Below are 17,107 nucleotides of genomic sequence, written 5' to 3' on the forward strand. Positions count from 1 at the left end.
ATTTTAAGTTGAAGCCAAGTTCTGGGAACCAAAAGAAAACTTCAGAAGAGACTCCAGTGATAATGGTTTTTAAAAACAGTGGTGGAAACAGAAAGTTGCTTTTGCAAGTTACAGACTTTCTTAACATTGTCTGAAATTCAGCATATTAAAATCCAGCCACCACAATCTTGCAGCAGCTGTATGCAAATGGAATATTAATCTTTAATGTTTAGACTAGAGATTCAAATTATTAACACATTCCATAACAAACCAGAAAGGTGTCTGTAAATGAAGCTGCTCAACATTAGGAGAAACTATGATACAAAGCAGGTGCTTGTTAAACCATACTGAGTTTTGATTATTTTTCACATTGGAGGCACAATGTTGAGTGAACAATAATCCTTGGGCAACCAGACACCTATATAAATCCAGAGGTCATCACAAATTCACACCCAAAACTCCACAATAAAATCACAATGTACAAAAACTTGTGCTGGGACAGCAGAGGGTGCATTCTCTGGCAATGAAGTTTGATTTAAACCGATAACCTGAGAAAGAAAAAGAGCGAGTCGGTTCTTTATCATGCATCATTCTTTATCACCTGCATGAGCACACACCACCCAGTCCCTGTTGCCACCTACTCTACTGTACAAACTAAGGAGCCGGTGTAAAGGCTAAGGCAAACCAATTTTCTTCATCCCGTGCCTGTCACTACACATGCAAGTGATCACCATCTCATCGCTGGTCCCTTGTGAATAAACAAGCTAACTGAATAACTGAACACTGATTCTAAGTGTGCACACTTGTTCTTTGATGAATATGTTTCATGTTAAATGAGGGCTTCATTTCATCATAGTGTTACAATTGAAGCCTTAAGTAGATCCAGGATTCAACAAAGAGTCTGTACTCCGTGGCATGGTGCAGGTGAATGATTTATTCTTTAGCATGTGCCATGTTCTGCACAAAGTTCTTTCACTGGTGGCATAACAATTCATGCTTTTGTACTTTGGTTTTGTGTGCAAAGTATTTACAGTAGCAACAGTTGGTCTACAGTCACAGTCCAGACACCACCTGTACTGGAAAATTTGTAGGAGAACTTCCATCTGTCCTCCTGTTACTGTAGAAACTGATGATGTCTCACAGGAACCAGAAACCACATTTAAATGCAACCTTTTTTGTCTCGGAGGCAAACAGTGTTCCTATGATGCGTTTATGTTATTGTAGTGTTGCTATAAATGTTGTAAACCAGAAGAGCCTTGGACATTTGATTCCATTCTGTTTGGATTTACAGTGGCATGATTGCACGTCTCTCCTCAAATGTGTGGTTTTTTTATCACTATAATTTGGTGAGTGTGTGTTTGTCCTTTGTGTTTTCAGTCTCAGGGGCATGTTTGAGTTCTGAGAACAGCAGGCAATATATCAGAGCAATGATGAACCCAAAAAAAAAAAGTCAAAAACATTCAATTCTAACATCAGAAACACTGAATAATAAGCAGGATATCAGCAACTGCACCCATGCATTGTGTAGAAATACAGAATCCCTTTTCAGTATTTAATAATGCACCATTGATAACGGATGCCTGAGCTAACAGAGGTATGTGACTAGCACACCAACATGTACTGCAGGTTAACTGCCCCCTGACTATGATCTGACCAGAGATTTGTGATCTTTTCCTCACAAGTCAGCTCATGTTGTGTGAAGCTGCAGAGAGGTTTGAGGAGAGAGCCCTTAAAACATTTAAGTAATCCACGTTGGACATGTACAGAAAAAGGCACTGGGAAATTTAATCTAACTGGTAATGACCATGTACATGTATTCAAACTGTTAGGTCCATTTTGTCTACATTATACATATTTGTCTTAAAGAGCTTCTTTAACCGCTACAAAATACAACAAGTGGTTTATCTGATATCCCTGCTTGTTAAGATCTGGCTCTAAAACCCAACTGTCTTGTTCTTAACATGGTGATCTCACTGCAATGGCAGTTCAGTAGCCAAGGAGAGCCTGGGTGTGTGTGTGTGTGTGTGTGTGTGTGTGTGTGGGTGGGTGTGTGGGTGTGGGGGTGGGTGTGTGTGTGTGCCTCTAAATGTGTACATGTAAGAAAACATCAAAATAAATGCAGAGGAGAAAAAAACTGTGTGTAACCAGCTTCTTCTTATGTTTCAGCCTGGGAAAAGGTTGAGCAGAGAGCACAGTGTTTGTAAATCACTACTAATCAGTCCTCCCTCCTTCCTGTTGTCTTCCCCTTCCCTATTTGGCCAAAAGCATGACAGATGGATACGGCGAGAGTTAATGATATTTTAAAGACAGCAATCACTCTTACATAATGTGTTGATTCATTTCAACAGAGGCTACATCCTGCGGCATCAGTCACTTGAAAAATCTTTTCTCATTTTTCAAAAAGTGTTACAAGCAGACATGAAACGATTTCATCATGTCATGAGACCTGCATCCGAGAACTGACCGTTTGGAGAGAGCAATCAAACTGCAAGACTGACAAGGACCAAAACTGCAATCACACAAGGAAATATAAGTTGAATAGGTCTTTTAAATAACTGGTGCTCCACTTTCTGCTGGTGCAGGCAAACAGCAGCAAAAAATATACGAATTCTTGGCGCTTACTTGGGTAAATCCACAAAATGGGTTGAGAATACAAATGAGCAAAATCTTTAATCTTTAAACAGCTAACCATTGATTAGGAACGACATTTTCATTTAATTATGATTGAGTTAAAGCCTCACCACCACACAGACCAACTGCACACGCACAAAAAAAGGAAAAACCCACCTCACAGGAGCGTTAAGAGTCAGATTTTGAATATGTGATCATTACATTTGTTTACATTATAGACTCCGCGTTGCATGTTCCCTTTCATATTTTTGTTTGTGCTGTGTTTCCAATAAAAAGGAGCAGTTTTAATGGCTGCCATCCAGCAGAATACACCCAACATCCTTAAGGATATTCTACCTCACAGAGTCTGACACAGTGACCCATTATCTGTGGTTGGAGCCTGAGGGGAGTGCACAAAGTCAGGGAACAGGCTACTCCAACAGGCAACCGCAGACCGATCACACACATGCATTTCTGACAGTCACTTTGGTCAGTGCTAGATAACCGCTGCTGCATAATGTAGAATCTAATAACCCTGGTAGCTGGGGAGGACTGCAGATAATACTGGCTGAGTGAGCTTGAAACTGGTGTTTATTTACCAAAAATTAAGCCTGCATGTATAAACAGCAAGAAGCTTATAAGGAGGCGATATGTAGTATGTACTGTATGTATGCTGTAGCTTGAGGTTCTGTGCAAGAGAGGACCACAGTGGATGTACAGGTGCAGAGAGCATCAGAGGCAAAATGCGATCATATGCCATCCACAAACGGAAATTCAGCAGGGAATAAGGCATAGACGCGCACATATATCCACCCAACATCGCCGAATGAAATGGCCCTAACAGTTCCACAGCCGTAACGCCTGTACAAACACTAATCACAGCAGAACTGCGGCGGTGGCTGAAGTTACTATGAAGGGCAAGGATGCCAAATTGCGTCGTGATATTACAACACTGAACATAGGGTTAATATAACATAAAGGCCCCGGCAATTAAAGCCGAGTCTCTGGGGGTCTGCTACACTGCTGTTCATCCTCCGCAGCGTCCGTCCAATCTGCCGTGAGAGGCGCGTCAAAGATAATGAGGGCGACAGAGCGAGTCAAACATTAAATACAAGGAGACGGGGATGTGCTGGAGGCAGCACGGGCGGTGAATACATGCACAAATCCTACTCACTTTGTAGAAAATCATCTTTAAAGTGCCGTAGAACCCCATCCTTGTAATCCGGAGTGTTTCCCTTTTTCCTCTTCAGTGACAATCGTTGAAGTCCAAATCTGTGCGTGTGCTGGGGAGATGGCTGTGACAGTGTGAGGGCAGTGTACTCTCAGGTAAATCCGACGCTGCCTCTGATGTGAACATGCTCGGGAACGAGACCGGACCGGCGCGCATGCAAGAGCCTCCCCGGTAAACGTCTTTTCCTCTCTCTCTCTCTCTCTCTCTCTCTCTCTCTCTCTCTCTCTCTAAGAAGATAAAAGCTCCGCCATGTCACGCCGACTTTAATAGGCTAGGTCGGTGGGTGAACAATGCGATGCGACGATCCCAGAGGTTTGTGCGCCGCGGACCAGCCTCAGCGAGCCTGGAGAGAACAGATGAGGGAGAAGGAGGGTGACACTCGGCTGAAAGGGGGAGGAGTGGCGGGGAGAGCGTCAGAGCTCAGAGCAGTGCCCCCTTCCTCTTCTCAGGCTGCACGGCGGCTCCTCCAATCAGGATGAGATTACAGCATCCCCGGTGGAGGCGGCAGGAATGGTGCAGTCCAGCATTCAACACTGTGCGCAGCGCATCCTCTGCGGGCAGGGTACCGGGGGACATATGCCCAGCAGACCAGGAGGCACACAGAGAACAGGAGGGAAAGTACCCTGGGTCTGAGCCTCACTTTATTTTTACATAGGTGTTGCCTTCATTAATAGCACTTCTCTGCATATAGATTATATTTAAGTTTGTTGCAGAAATGACAGTAGATTACAGTAGTTTACAGTGACCCACGACCTGAGGTACATATGCAAATACTTGTACTGTTTACTAGAGTATTTCCATTTTATGCTACTTTATACTTCTCCATTACCTATAAGGAGGAAAATGTACTTGTTACTCCAGAAAATAAGTATTTTTCCAAAGAATCTAAATTATTGTTGATGCATTTTCTGCTGATCAAACAATTCTTTCAGCTCTATAAAATATGCTGCAGTGCTGAACTACTCAGAACAATCTAAAAACTGTTAAAATGAGCTCCCCCGCCACCAACTACAACATTAAAGTACTTACATGCTCATCTATCAATGATAAGAACCAGCTGATAATATAATAAGTACATTTCATTTTGATATTTATTATGTTTTTATAGTGTGTTATTGCTCATTTTACTTACATATATAAATGATCTGAATAGATGTTCCAACATTGCTTACATATGTTAAACAAGCTGCACTGGAGTGCTGCATTAAATACGTTAAAGTTAACAGATCATGACAAAAAGTCTCGAATGGATCCATGTCAGCTGCACCTACTCATTTCCCCACACATGAAAAAGTCGATATTTGCATTTCAGTATGGAAGATACTGGCTGGGGGCGGCACAGGGAAGTGGTGGTTAGCAATGTTAACACAGCAAAAAGGTTCTGGGTTCGAGCCCGTGCTGACCCGGTGCCTTTCTGTATGGAGTTTGTATGTTTTCCCTGTGCCTGCGTGGGTTTTCTACGGGTACTCCGGCTTCCTCCCACAGTCCAAAGACATGCAGCTTAGGTTGATTGGCGACTCTAAGTTGCCCGTAGGAGCGTGTGTGGTTGTGTGTCTCTAAGTATCAGCCCTGTGACAGACTGGCGACCCTGTCCAGGGTGGACTAAGTGTCAGCTGGGATTGACTCCAGCCCCCTCGGCCCCCGCCCGGCTTCTTTTCAGCCTGGAGGGTCTAGTGTGACTCAAAAACAAGTTGACACCATAGTTCATTCCTAAATGCTCTTTGCCCCTACCATTCCATCCTGTTTCCTAGCAACAACGTAAAATACAATTGCCTGGTTGTGTCAAACTGTACAAAACGTAGCCTCAAATCCGAAACTAGCTTTAGCTGACTGAAAAGTAAATTTGTCAATTCAGCAGAACGCTCTGGTTACTGCCAATGTCATTTAAAGCACTAATGGTACACAAAACTGAAATTACTCCAAATTAAAATTATATCAATTCAATACAAAGGTAAAATCGTGACCATGCTAGTTTGCTAATGTAACCAAAACAAACACATTAGGTTTAGATGCTAGCGTGTCCAGAAGGAAAAATGCCACACCTGAATCAAATCTGGGTCCTTTATCTTTGGTCTTGTTTTGTTTTTTTACTCTCTCCACATCAAAAAGCCAAACCGATGTTGACCCTGGTTTTTGCTCTGTCTTTGTCACACTCTCTCTGCAAAAGAAGGCCACCTTTTAGGTCTAGCAGCTATAGTTTCAGCGTTTTAGCTAACGAGAGGTCCTCATGTCTGGCAGTTGTCATTTATAAACCCTGACATTTGTTTGTATTTTAAATTAAACTCTGAGCATCACTGTGCTGGCTTCTGAACATGCCAGAACATTTATTTTCCCCATACCGAAATGTTTTAAATATACAGTTTAGACCAGTTTGGACCAAGCCATTAGTTTTAGTAGGTATTCAGCATTTGCTACCTAACAATACATTGGCATTAGATCATCGAAACAGGGGAAACAATGAGGAGACCTGGGAAGGCTATATTCACAGGTGAAGGAGCAGTGAGATCTGGCAGCCCTTCAGACGCTTCTGGCTTACACCTGTAATTACTGAGTGACCCAGCCCAGTGGGAAAATCAGTGCTTTTGGCAAGCAAGGTCTCAAAAATCCACCACAGTTTGAAACAGACTTGCTGTATTTCAGACTAGACAAAGAAACTCATGTGACACGACACTCAGATGCTCGGAGATTTAGAGTTGTGTGTGAAAAAAGCCTGGATTCATAAAGATATAAATCATTTGAGTGGATATGACGGGTGTAGAGAAACTTACCTACTCTGTGCATTTTAATCACATTTTCCCACAGTAGTAATACACCCTGAAAAACACTGAGATCAGTGGATGTTGGGATGCATCAGACTGCTTCAGGCATTGTCTGTGTGTGTTTGTGTGTAAGGTGGCCTTCGTGAGAAAGGCCCCTGGTTGCTTTCTGCCGTCCCAACCTTTACACAGCACATTGGAATGCTTGGCATGCAAGAGGAGTTGCACTGTGGCCTTTCAATAGTCCGATGGCCTCCTTTGTGATTCCCCTTCTGCCGGTTGGTAAAGCATTAACAGACCTCTTACCCCTGTACCAACGTCTTGCTTACCAAAACCAAAATCCTGCTGGACAGACATAAAGCTGCACCAAACCAGTGTCTTTCAAAGCAAATGATCAGCAAACAGGCATTTTCAACTAATAGTTTTCCATCAGACATTGGCTCCTTTTGCTGCAATATTAGAACAGCAGAGGCCTATAAAAAATACGCTCATTACACCGCAGTGCAATGGATAGCTTGTGGGGAAATGCAAATGCTGTCTCATTTGACTGTGCACAAACAACAGGCATTATCAGAGCCAAGGTTCCAAGGTTTCAGCGCACAGACTCCACAGATACTTAGAAAGTTTGCACATAAGTTGAGCATCCTTGGAACTCCTCAGTATTTTTGACCTGATAAATGAAAACAAGTGATTTAGAGCTAACACGACTGATTGAAGTAGTTGACTAACAAAAAGCCATTTTTATGCCAAACGTTTTTTTTTAATATTATTTCATGACAGCGTTTTTAACATAAATCTAGCTATTTTAATCTGCCAACTTAGGCTTTGACAAACTGCATTTTTGATATTTTCTATCACTGTATAAGCCTAATGATTAATTGATTAAGTTATTAGTTGCAGTCCTAAACTGATTATCAATGTGAGATTATTGTTGAGCGACTAACTGATTAAATTTTTCAGCACTAGAAGAATAATAGGTTTAACACCTGTCTAGTGAGACTAGAGGCCAACTAGTCCAAATCAGCAGATGTTGGTGGGGAAAAAGCGACCCTACAGGAGAAAAATTGGCTTTCTTGAGCAAATGTTTAATGTGAGGTGGTGAACTTGAAGGAGGCAAATACTTCTTGCGCAGTGATGCATCACTAAACAGGGCCATGTCATTGTGCGATTGTCCTCTCTGTGGAAAAAATGAGGACTAGGAGGTCTTTCTCAGAAGATTTTTCTGAAACGGTGAAGTGTGAGCCCCATTCCAGGGTGGACAGATGCAATGTGTGTGGGGGAGGTTTGATGAAAAAGGAAACCATGGATCACAGCATTGTGTGAAGGATAATAATAGCATCATCTGCATGGAGTTGAATTAACATATCCTACAGCCACCCACGCGACTAAAACAATCAGGTTTGAAGGGGTCAGGTCAAAAAAGAAATTAAAGCAAGAGTCAGAGGTGCTGCATCTCCCTGGTGGCACCAATGAGGCTCATGGAAAATAAATGGAGAACAGAGGTGAGTATTTGCAATTACTGGCAATTATTTAGAAATGTAAGTTTTAAGCAGATGTAGCATTCTAAAATTTATATAAGTAGAGAAGCCTTGAAAAAGTGAACAACCAGTTAACAATTGCACAATGAATTGAGAAATTGTGCCTTATTATTCGCACAGAAAATTATAAATTTGCTCCATTTTCAAACTTTTAATATGCAGTAAAATGGTTTTCTTCATAGCAAAGTTGACCAATAGCCACACCAAATTCGTAACTTCACAAACCTCAAACAGAAGCACAAAACAAAATCTGTAAGCTGTATCATATCCAATATCAAAACATGTCTAAACTAGTGGTTGAACTTCCAATTTTTTTCCAATCAATGTTTTTGTTATGAAACTTGAGTTGAAGTCGACTAGTCACTGATGACGTCAGCCAGAAAAAAAAAAAAACGAACAGGTTCTTGGTGTCATTGGACCAGTTGAACTGGAGCATCACAAGCAAAATGCAATCATATGCCACAAATGGGAAATTCAGCAAGGAATAAGGCATAAACACGCACATATGTCCATCAAACAACTCACTGGTTTCAGGCAATGGCAGCACACATCTGTTTAATTTTGCAGCTATGATACAAACAACCTCACCTGAGGACTGTGGTGACAATTAAAATGGACGCTGCGTCACTAGTTTATCTCACAGGTCTTCATTGTGTTGCTCTAAATGTAGTCAATGACCGAATTTGTAACTCCTTGCACTTTAAGGACTTTAATGGCTCAACTGTTATATTGTCCGGTCACAAGTATTATACTCAAATCCATCAGCTCAGTGCCAGCTTGCTGAACACGGTTGTAAGAAAAAAGCTTCAAGCTGAAATTTGTGACCCCACTCCAAGAGCCACAGCCTATTTTGCCCTGATCCTCATTGTAACTGATCTACAATAGCTTGCAAAGTTGAGCAGCAGATTCAGTGAGTGAGGTTCTGTCAAAGTCAAGTTTATTTACTTAGCTTATGGGGGAGGGGATTTTCTACATAGGCGGCACCATCACAAGCTCCCAAAATACCAATAGTTTGCATCATCTATGGTTGATCAAATCAATAACACCAACAAAACAGTAGACGCTTTCATTTGTCACTCATTTTTACAGTGTAGATAGTAGGAATTGTACAGCTACAGTTTTTAGCAAATAAATGTCAAGGATAAGAGTAAACATATTTGAAGTATAATAATCTTAAGGGTCTAGCACTAGTACCAGTCGAGTAACACCCTAGATTACATATAAAGTTCTGAAACGAGCAAAGCTGACCACTTAGGACTGTCTAGAAAGTGTAAAGCAGCTTTTGGCCAAGTAGAGAAATGGAACTTGAATTTTCTGCAAGTCAAATAACTTATTTAAAAATTGCAATTTATCTAGTGGAGGTGGAAGTTATATTGTATATTTTCTAATGGAAAATTGTACAGGAAAACCATAGAAGTATTAACATTTTCCTCCATTTCTAATCCCATATCCCATGATAGGTCTATCTGGTTTTGCATTTGGATCCAGCCTGAGCTGTCATATTTCATTCAGAAATGAAAGAGGGGTTATGGAAATGTGTGTGATGAGCCAGGTGAAACTTGGCCGGGGTTAGCATCAGCGCTTACACAGAAAGGAATAAACATCTTTAATCATCCTGAATTACCACTCTGCATCCCAGATGAAGCAGAGTGAGCCAAACTGTGCCTGCTGGGTGTTTCTTGTCATCTGTAGATCCTTAAATATGCTCGAGAAGGTGCTGGGAAACCATGTGTGGACATTCTGACAGTGTCTTGGTTGCATGCCTTGACCCAAATTCACCATAGAAACTGACGCATCACACTGCCTTTGGCATTTTTTTTCCGTCAGGTGTTACTGATCTGATCTAATCTGAAACACCACCTACCCGTACCACACTTTATCTTTCCAAACAAAGAAATAATCTGAGTATTTGCTGATCCAAATACAGGTTATCAAAAGAAAATATGCTTCTGAGCTGAGATTTGACCTTAACCTAAGCAGATCAGAGGATGCCGTTTAACACAGGCTATTAATAACAGTTACATAAACAAATATACTGATCGGTCATACTTCATCTGGTCATTAACCTCAGTTTTCATTAAGGCATCACTGTGGATGCGTGTCTGTCCAGACTAAAATATCTCAACAACTATTGGATGAACTGTTATGAAATTTTGTGCAAACATTCACAGTCCACAGAGGTTATAACCACCCAGCTTTGACAATCTTCTGGCTTTTCCTCAGGTACCAACAGAGGAAACCACTGTCCCTGTGACTGACATTATCATTTAGTTAGCATTAAGTAGAGCCTCACAGAGCTGCAATGTAATGGAATATGTCTATTACTGAAAATAACACAAATAACTTCACATACTCTGTATAATAAAAAGGGATGTGTAATGTAAATAAAATATAGCACTTTTGATAAGTGTTTGTCCTGTTATGAAATCTTGCCAATACCTTTTAAGCTTCCCAGGGGTCTGCAAGTACAGTCCACACTCAAACCCACCATTCTCTTTATGTAAGCTTATGCTATGATGGAAGAGGACCGGTACCTTCAGAAACAGTTCAGGCACTACCAATAATACTAATATGCATTCTCACTAAGCCTGAGGAAGCAGGGAATCTAAAGTGTTTGAGGGGAATGTTCACTTATTATATATTATAAACTGTCGTATCTTACTCAATGTAACAAAAAGGTGAGCAACAAAGAGCAAAGAGTTCAGGACAGTACCCACTTCACTGGCAAGATAAATGGTGCAATACTTTTTACACAATGTGCAGGATGACAAAGTTCCAGAAGGAGAAAGACATGTAGCATGCAAATGATCAGAGAAGGCTAGGATGCAATTTAGTCTTCAGGATGAGGTACTATAGCTGTTGTATCTGCCTTTTCTGAAGATTAAACTAGGATTAAACCAAGGTGGACTCTACTAACAAGTGAGAGTGACTGATGAGGAAATGTGGAAAGAATGTAAGTGCAGCATTCTGCAAGTCTGTTCAGATGAAAGCTGAAAACAATGCTCTTATTTTGTCAGCCCTATACTTATAGCTGCATTAAGAGTGGCACAAATGGGCAGCGAAAAAAATATGAAAGAAGAGTGAAATACGTGACTCCCATGAAGATACACAACCCAATTTCCAAAGAGTGAAGGGCACATTTGATCTTGTTTAGATGCGCCTACTGGCGGTGCTTTCAAAAGGCAAGGCTCTTGTCTAAAGTGACTGTTTTGAATTACTGTTATCTGTGATAAACCACCAGCAAAGTGGATGATAGCAACCTTTTAAGTGCCTGACATGTTGGCACAAAGTGATCCTCAGATAAATGCCATATTTTTAAAGAGAGATCAAAAGCTGACACATCAAAGTGTATAAAGGTTTTGTTGGTGCAAATGAATGATGCAGTGTAACTTCAATGCAACTTACATGAACTGGAAATGACCAAGTTTACTGAAGTACACATTAACTAAAGCCAAACTGCAGGATGCTGTGATTGTAAATATACTTTTTAGTGTGTAAAGTAACATATGTATGTTTACAATGTTGAAAGTGCATAAAGTGCATATGAATTAAACTAAATCGATGAGAGGGTAGATTGGGGGGGGAGCTAACCTGTAATTATTCTCTGTTCCCAGATCATAAAGTGAGGATTCCCACCTGGTTCAGGACCAGTAAGTCAGTTTTGCCATGTGTGCCGGATGACAAATTAACAACGATAGTTTGATAAACTAAAAAAATAAATTTGAAAATTCATTGATTTGTTCAAATTAAATGTCAGAATAATAAAACAGGTTAATTAATTGGTACATTTAATGCCATTTTTATTCCAATTGTTTTATATTCATCTTTAATTAATGAAACAAGTTAATTAATTGGTACATTTAATGCCAATTTTATTCAAATTGTTTTATATTCATCTTTAATTAATAAATTTGCTTAATTTGATCAAACATAGTCATTGTAAAATATGTAGCAAATGTCAAGGTTAAAAACCTGAAGTTCCAAAGAAACAAACTCTTCTTCACACTGTCCTATTATACTGTATGTGAACATATAGAGTATAATAGGGGAGCAAATGCATCAACACAAACAAGGAGGAACATATTTCTCTGTATTAGCTTGTTGTTATTACTATCAAATTCTGCCAGTAATGAAGTGAGACTCAGAAATGGCACTAAAACGTATTATGCCTTTCTTCACATTAACAAATACAGACACTTAAAAGTAGTGTGCACTGAACACAAGGGACGTGGGGCTATTAACAAAACAGGCTGAGGGAAACTAATATTGCTTGTGGCGAGAGAACACACCAGAAGATGGAAGTAATACAATGATTCAGTTCATCAAGTATACTCCACCATGAGATCATATTCACTGTGCTTAATCTGCCACACTGCTGGGAGCAAGGATCAAGTAGCCTTCTTTGGCTGAGGCAATGCGAGCTAATAAGAAAAGGAATCTTGGCTGGAATGTTTACACATTAGGGGATCAAGAGTGGAGCGCATTGTTCTGAAGAAGAACTGGTCATATGACAGTCAGAGCTGTAATTCTTAGCCCGAACCCGAACCGACCGTCGGGCACGGGTCGGGCTTAATTTCTATCATTTTTACTCGGGCTCGCGCGTTAAATGAATGGTCACATGATGCGTTTCAATTAGCGCGAGAAAGATGCATTGCGAAGAACGAAGATGGATGAGGTGAAACAAAGGCTTGCCTGTATATTTTTTGGTTACACCAGCAGCAGCTAAGTCTGAGGTGTGGCAACATTTTGAACATGTGCATAACGAGAACAATGACCCAGTGGGTTATGTAAAATGCAAGAAATGTAACATTCTCTTAAATGTAACATGTTGAGCAATGCTGTGCCAGGCCCCAGAATCAACCTACAATCAAATCGTTTGTTACAACATCAAAACCCATCCCTGAAAAGGTGAAACAAGCGATGACAGATAAGTGTGTCAGTTTTGGCTGTAAAGACATCAGGCCTTTTAACATCGTGAATGGCGAGGGGTTTGAAGAACTAATTAATGTCGGGGCTGCGTATGGGAGGGTTCCCGTAAACTCTGTTATTCCCAGCCATGTGACAATTGCAAAGAGGTGCACTGCCCATTTAGAGTGCTGAGATGTTCAATACGGTATCAATAAATTATGTTAAAACATGTATAAGCTCTAGTCTACTGCAGTAATAACACAATACTGAGAAAATTCAGACAAATTGTTACAGAGTGTAGTTGGATGGTAGTGATGCAGGGAGACGTGTCTCCCAGGATTTAAAGGGCTACATGGAACAACATGGGTCAAGGGTCATAAATGTTTCATTTCAAGAAGGGCAGAGGAGCAGTGAACCTTGGATGGCTTGCACGTGTGTTTATTTCACCCTCCACACATGCCGTTGTTTGCCCATAATTGACACTGACTTACATTAATTTCCTAGAGACTTATTCTAGCCATAGCCACAGCCACCACCTGCCTAATCCAAACCTAATCTTACTCCAACATTAAACCAAGTTATTACTCTAAAATGTAATGATTTACATTTTGGGGTCTTCCTTTTTGTCCCCATAAGTACATCAAGTCCCCACAATATGACTGTGTAAACACATTTGTGCAGCATGAGTAAATACCAGGCCACGCGCACAGACAAAAACTTGACACTACTGCAGAAGCTACACACAGAACAGACTGGCTGCATGTATTTAATGGTAAGCAGAATAAATTTGATGTTTTTTTTTTTTACTCTTCTGCAGTAATTTTTGCTTTACATGGGGAAAACTAAAGTATGTTCCACCATATAAGGACCCCATAAAAATAACAATGCACCGAAATCCAGATTAACAACAACAAGAATAGGAGGCTTAAAGCAAAACCTATCAGGGTCTAAGTCAAACTAATGCACAGAATAGGTCTGCATTAATAACTGGTAAGGTGGTTCCCATACACCCACTGAATGCTGAAGTGAAAATGCAGAGTGGGAGTGTGTGTGTTTATGTGTAGTGCTTCATGCCATGGCTAAAAAAAACTCAAGATTTCCCCAAGAGCCCTGCAAGAGGCAAAACATAATGCATAGTCATACACCTGGTGAAGTGCGAGTCCTAGACATGAGTTTGTGCTGAAAGTGGCTGAGTGACTTTCAAGCATCTCACTATAATAGCTAATGAAATGCAAGAATTAAATAAGCTTTTGTTTTTGGTGGTTTTCAGATCCACGTATTTTGTGGGTGTGAACAGTGGCAGAGATAGGTCAAGATGTTATGCCATGTTATACATGGTTTAGCTGTTTAAAATATTATTAGACCCATATTGCTCATCACTGTCTATTTAAAGTAGTCTCAAGTCCAACAGTATGCCCTCTAAGTTGCAAGTTTCTCTCAAATAACTTTTGCAAAACATGGTCCTGTGTCTTCAAACCAACTATAAACCTCTTTGTAAAATACTGGTTGTTTTTGGTTCCAAAATTAGCACAGTATGTGAGTTTTCCATTACACACACACACACACACACACTTGTGGCCATTTGGTGTCCCTGTTCTGAGAGAAATAAATCAAGTGAGAATATATGCCTACTCTCCTCCATTGGTAAGTTGTGGGTTATAAATTGCCTGAAATAACAAGGAGCCATCATCCTGTCAGTATGTTCAGTTTAAGGTCAATGTTGTTACATTAACTTGGAAATATCTATCCATTTAACGCCTACTGTAGGTCAAGATATAAACCACTGTAACATGCAAATGTTCTCCTTGTGGCAGAAAATGTTAGCTCAAGCTGTCAATTGCTATCCTCCAAAATCTGACATTCATCTTGATGAGCTGTTTACCTTGAAACGACATCTAGCCTGAGGGCCAGCTAACCGGCATCTGTAGTAGCAGGTACCGAAACAGCAGATAGCAGGAGGAAAGTAAACATACCCTCCTATTTATATGGTGCATGTTCTCCTGGGGCCAACTAGTGAGCATGAATGCTCAACATTTAAAATGTTGGCCTTTACAATTCGCTAGACGCATAGGGATTGTTAAAACTCAACACAATTCCTTATGAGATTGATAGAGTTGTCAGAAATATCACTTTATATGCTTTAGTGATACCTACAAACAGGAACCCAACAATCAGGCTTTTCCTCACTTTAAAAGAGACAAGTCTTTACAGATTCATTATAAATTTAAGAGCTGTAATTCGGTAATAACCTTCAACAGCATGTGCCAGTGTTTTATATGCAACCAGTAAACATGCTGTCACTTTTATTCCTTTACTTTTCCCATGTTTCCTAAAAAGAACCTATATTTACACAGCCAACTGGCTAGTCAATGAAATGAGCACGAGAGTGGAAAATGCAAGCGAGCTTGGAACAACTTCCCCAAAAATAGACTCCCCTCAGCACACACTGGCCTACTCTCACATCGCAGCAGCATAGACGGCTTTAATGTTCTCTGTTAAAATAAACCACGCCATCTTTGTAAAGATGGGGAAGGGGGGGGCTGATTTGCAGTTTACACCAGACAAAAAAAAAAGAATTCAGACCAAACATTTGGTAACTGAACTGGTACCTTAAACACTATGAGTAAATGAAATCTGGTGGCGCAAAAGTGGTGCAAAGATCCTGCTGTCTACACGACCAACAACTTTATTTTACCAGCTTGGTGGCACAAAATGAATAAAGTGAACGTGGTGTATGTGTGTTTGTGCCAGCGTGCGACCTCCTCTCTAGAGGGCACCAGTGCACTGTGACAGCCTTCTTCTTCCCAATTTCAAAAATGTTAAACACAACTTGGGGGTCAATATCACTCAAGGAGAGGTCAGCACCAGAGTAGATTATCTAGACCTCATCTCCAGCTACACAGCAGCTGAACTCCTCATCAGACCAGATATTCAAATCAGTGGTAAGAAAACTGCTGAAATGTATATTTAATGGAACTCACAACTGATAAAGTGCTGTATTTCTGGACTACACTGACCCTTCACAAAACCTCGGCTTACTTCCAGCAGAGAATGTTGAAGTCAAAGGGTATCATCACTTTCAGTCATTTTCAGTTTCTCTGTCATATTTCATGACCTTTAAGTCAAATGCAACCAGAAAAATCGAGATTTCAAATGTCAGGCAAGTCAAAACGATGTAGCTGTGTAAAACTGGGTTTACTGACAAGTTCTGTTACTTCGCTCTTTATTTTATTATATTTCAGGGACACTGTAGATATCTTCATGGCTGTATTACTTGTTTAACTAGATTGTTTTAAAAAGATGGGAATATGTCGGGCTAAAAATGACGGCAGTTATAAAAATGAAGAGGTTTGTTGATTTGCCATCACATTACACATTTTTCAACATTACACCAGTATTGCTCTCAAAGTTGTTAGATACATTTTATTTACCGGTAAAAGAAAACTCAGACACATGACTGTAATCTATCCACATCTGCCTAATCTGTAATTACATAGTGTTTGCCTACAACTTTGTACTTTCCCTGGCATCTGTCAACTGAAATAAGAGCACGGTTTTGCATTAAAGCCTGGCAACAGTCCAAATTTTTCAAATCAAAAAAAAAAAATCCCATTAAAAAACCTAAACCAACAATGTGCTAGTTCATCTCGCAGTACTACCTGACTTCCCCAGCCTGGGTATTATACTCAGCCCCAAGGCCATTTTGTTGTACTGAATTTTTAAATGCACAGTAATTCCTACAACATCTGGGCTCTGTAGTTTTGAATAAATGTTGCCCAAACGAGAGTAAAAAGTGCATCTGTTGGGGCTATTTTCAGATGCAGATTTAGTGTGCTGGTGAGTGTTTATAGCAGCAGGACAATGCATGTGACATCAGCTCAAAATAAACCACTGTGCCCATGTTTATCATAATGATAAACAGTGCAAGAGTGTGGCGAATTTATGTTTTTCTGAAAGCTGTTGCACAATGAAGGAGGGTCTGCGGCACAGAGGAATAAGCTACATCTGGGTTTAGATAGACAGTCAATGCTTGTTAGAAGGATACATGCTGGGTTTCGTATTTTCATGGCGTTTCTTGACAAGGA

The 17,107-nt window shown here is 40.3% G+C and overlaps 1 protein-coding gene across 1 annotated transcript in view; it reads right to left on the reverse strand.

The window, feature by feature from the left end:
- The window catches only part of fbxw7 (F-box and WD repeat domain containing 7), a 78,452-nt gene that overhangs the window by 21,254 nt on the left and 40,091 nt on the right, over positions 1 to 17,107 (reverse strand).

The sequence above is a fragment of the Monopterus albus genome, unplaced genomic scaffold (genome assembly GCF_001952655.1).
Source record: "Monopterus albus unplaced genomic scaffold, M_albus_1.0 scaffold15.1, whole genome shotgun sequence".
NCBI lineage: Eukaryota > Metazoa > Chordata > Actinopteri > Synbranchiformes > Synbranchidae > Monopterus > Monopterus albus.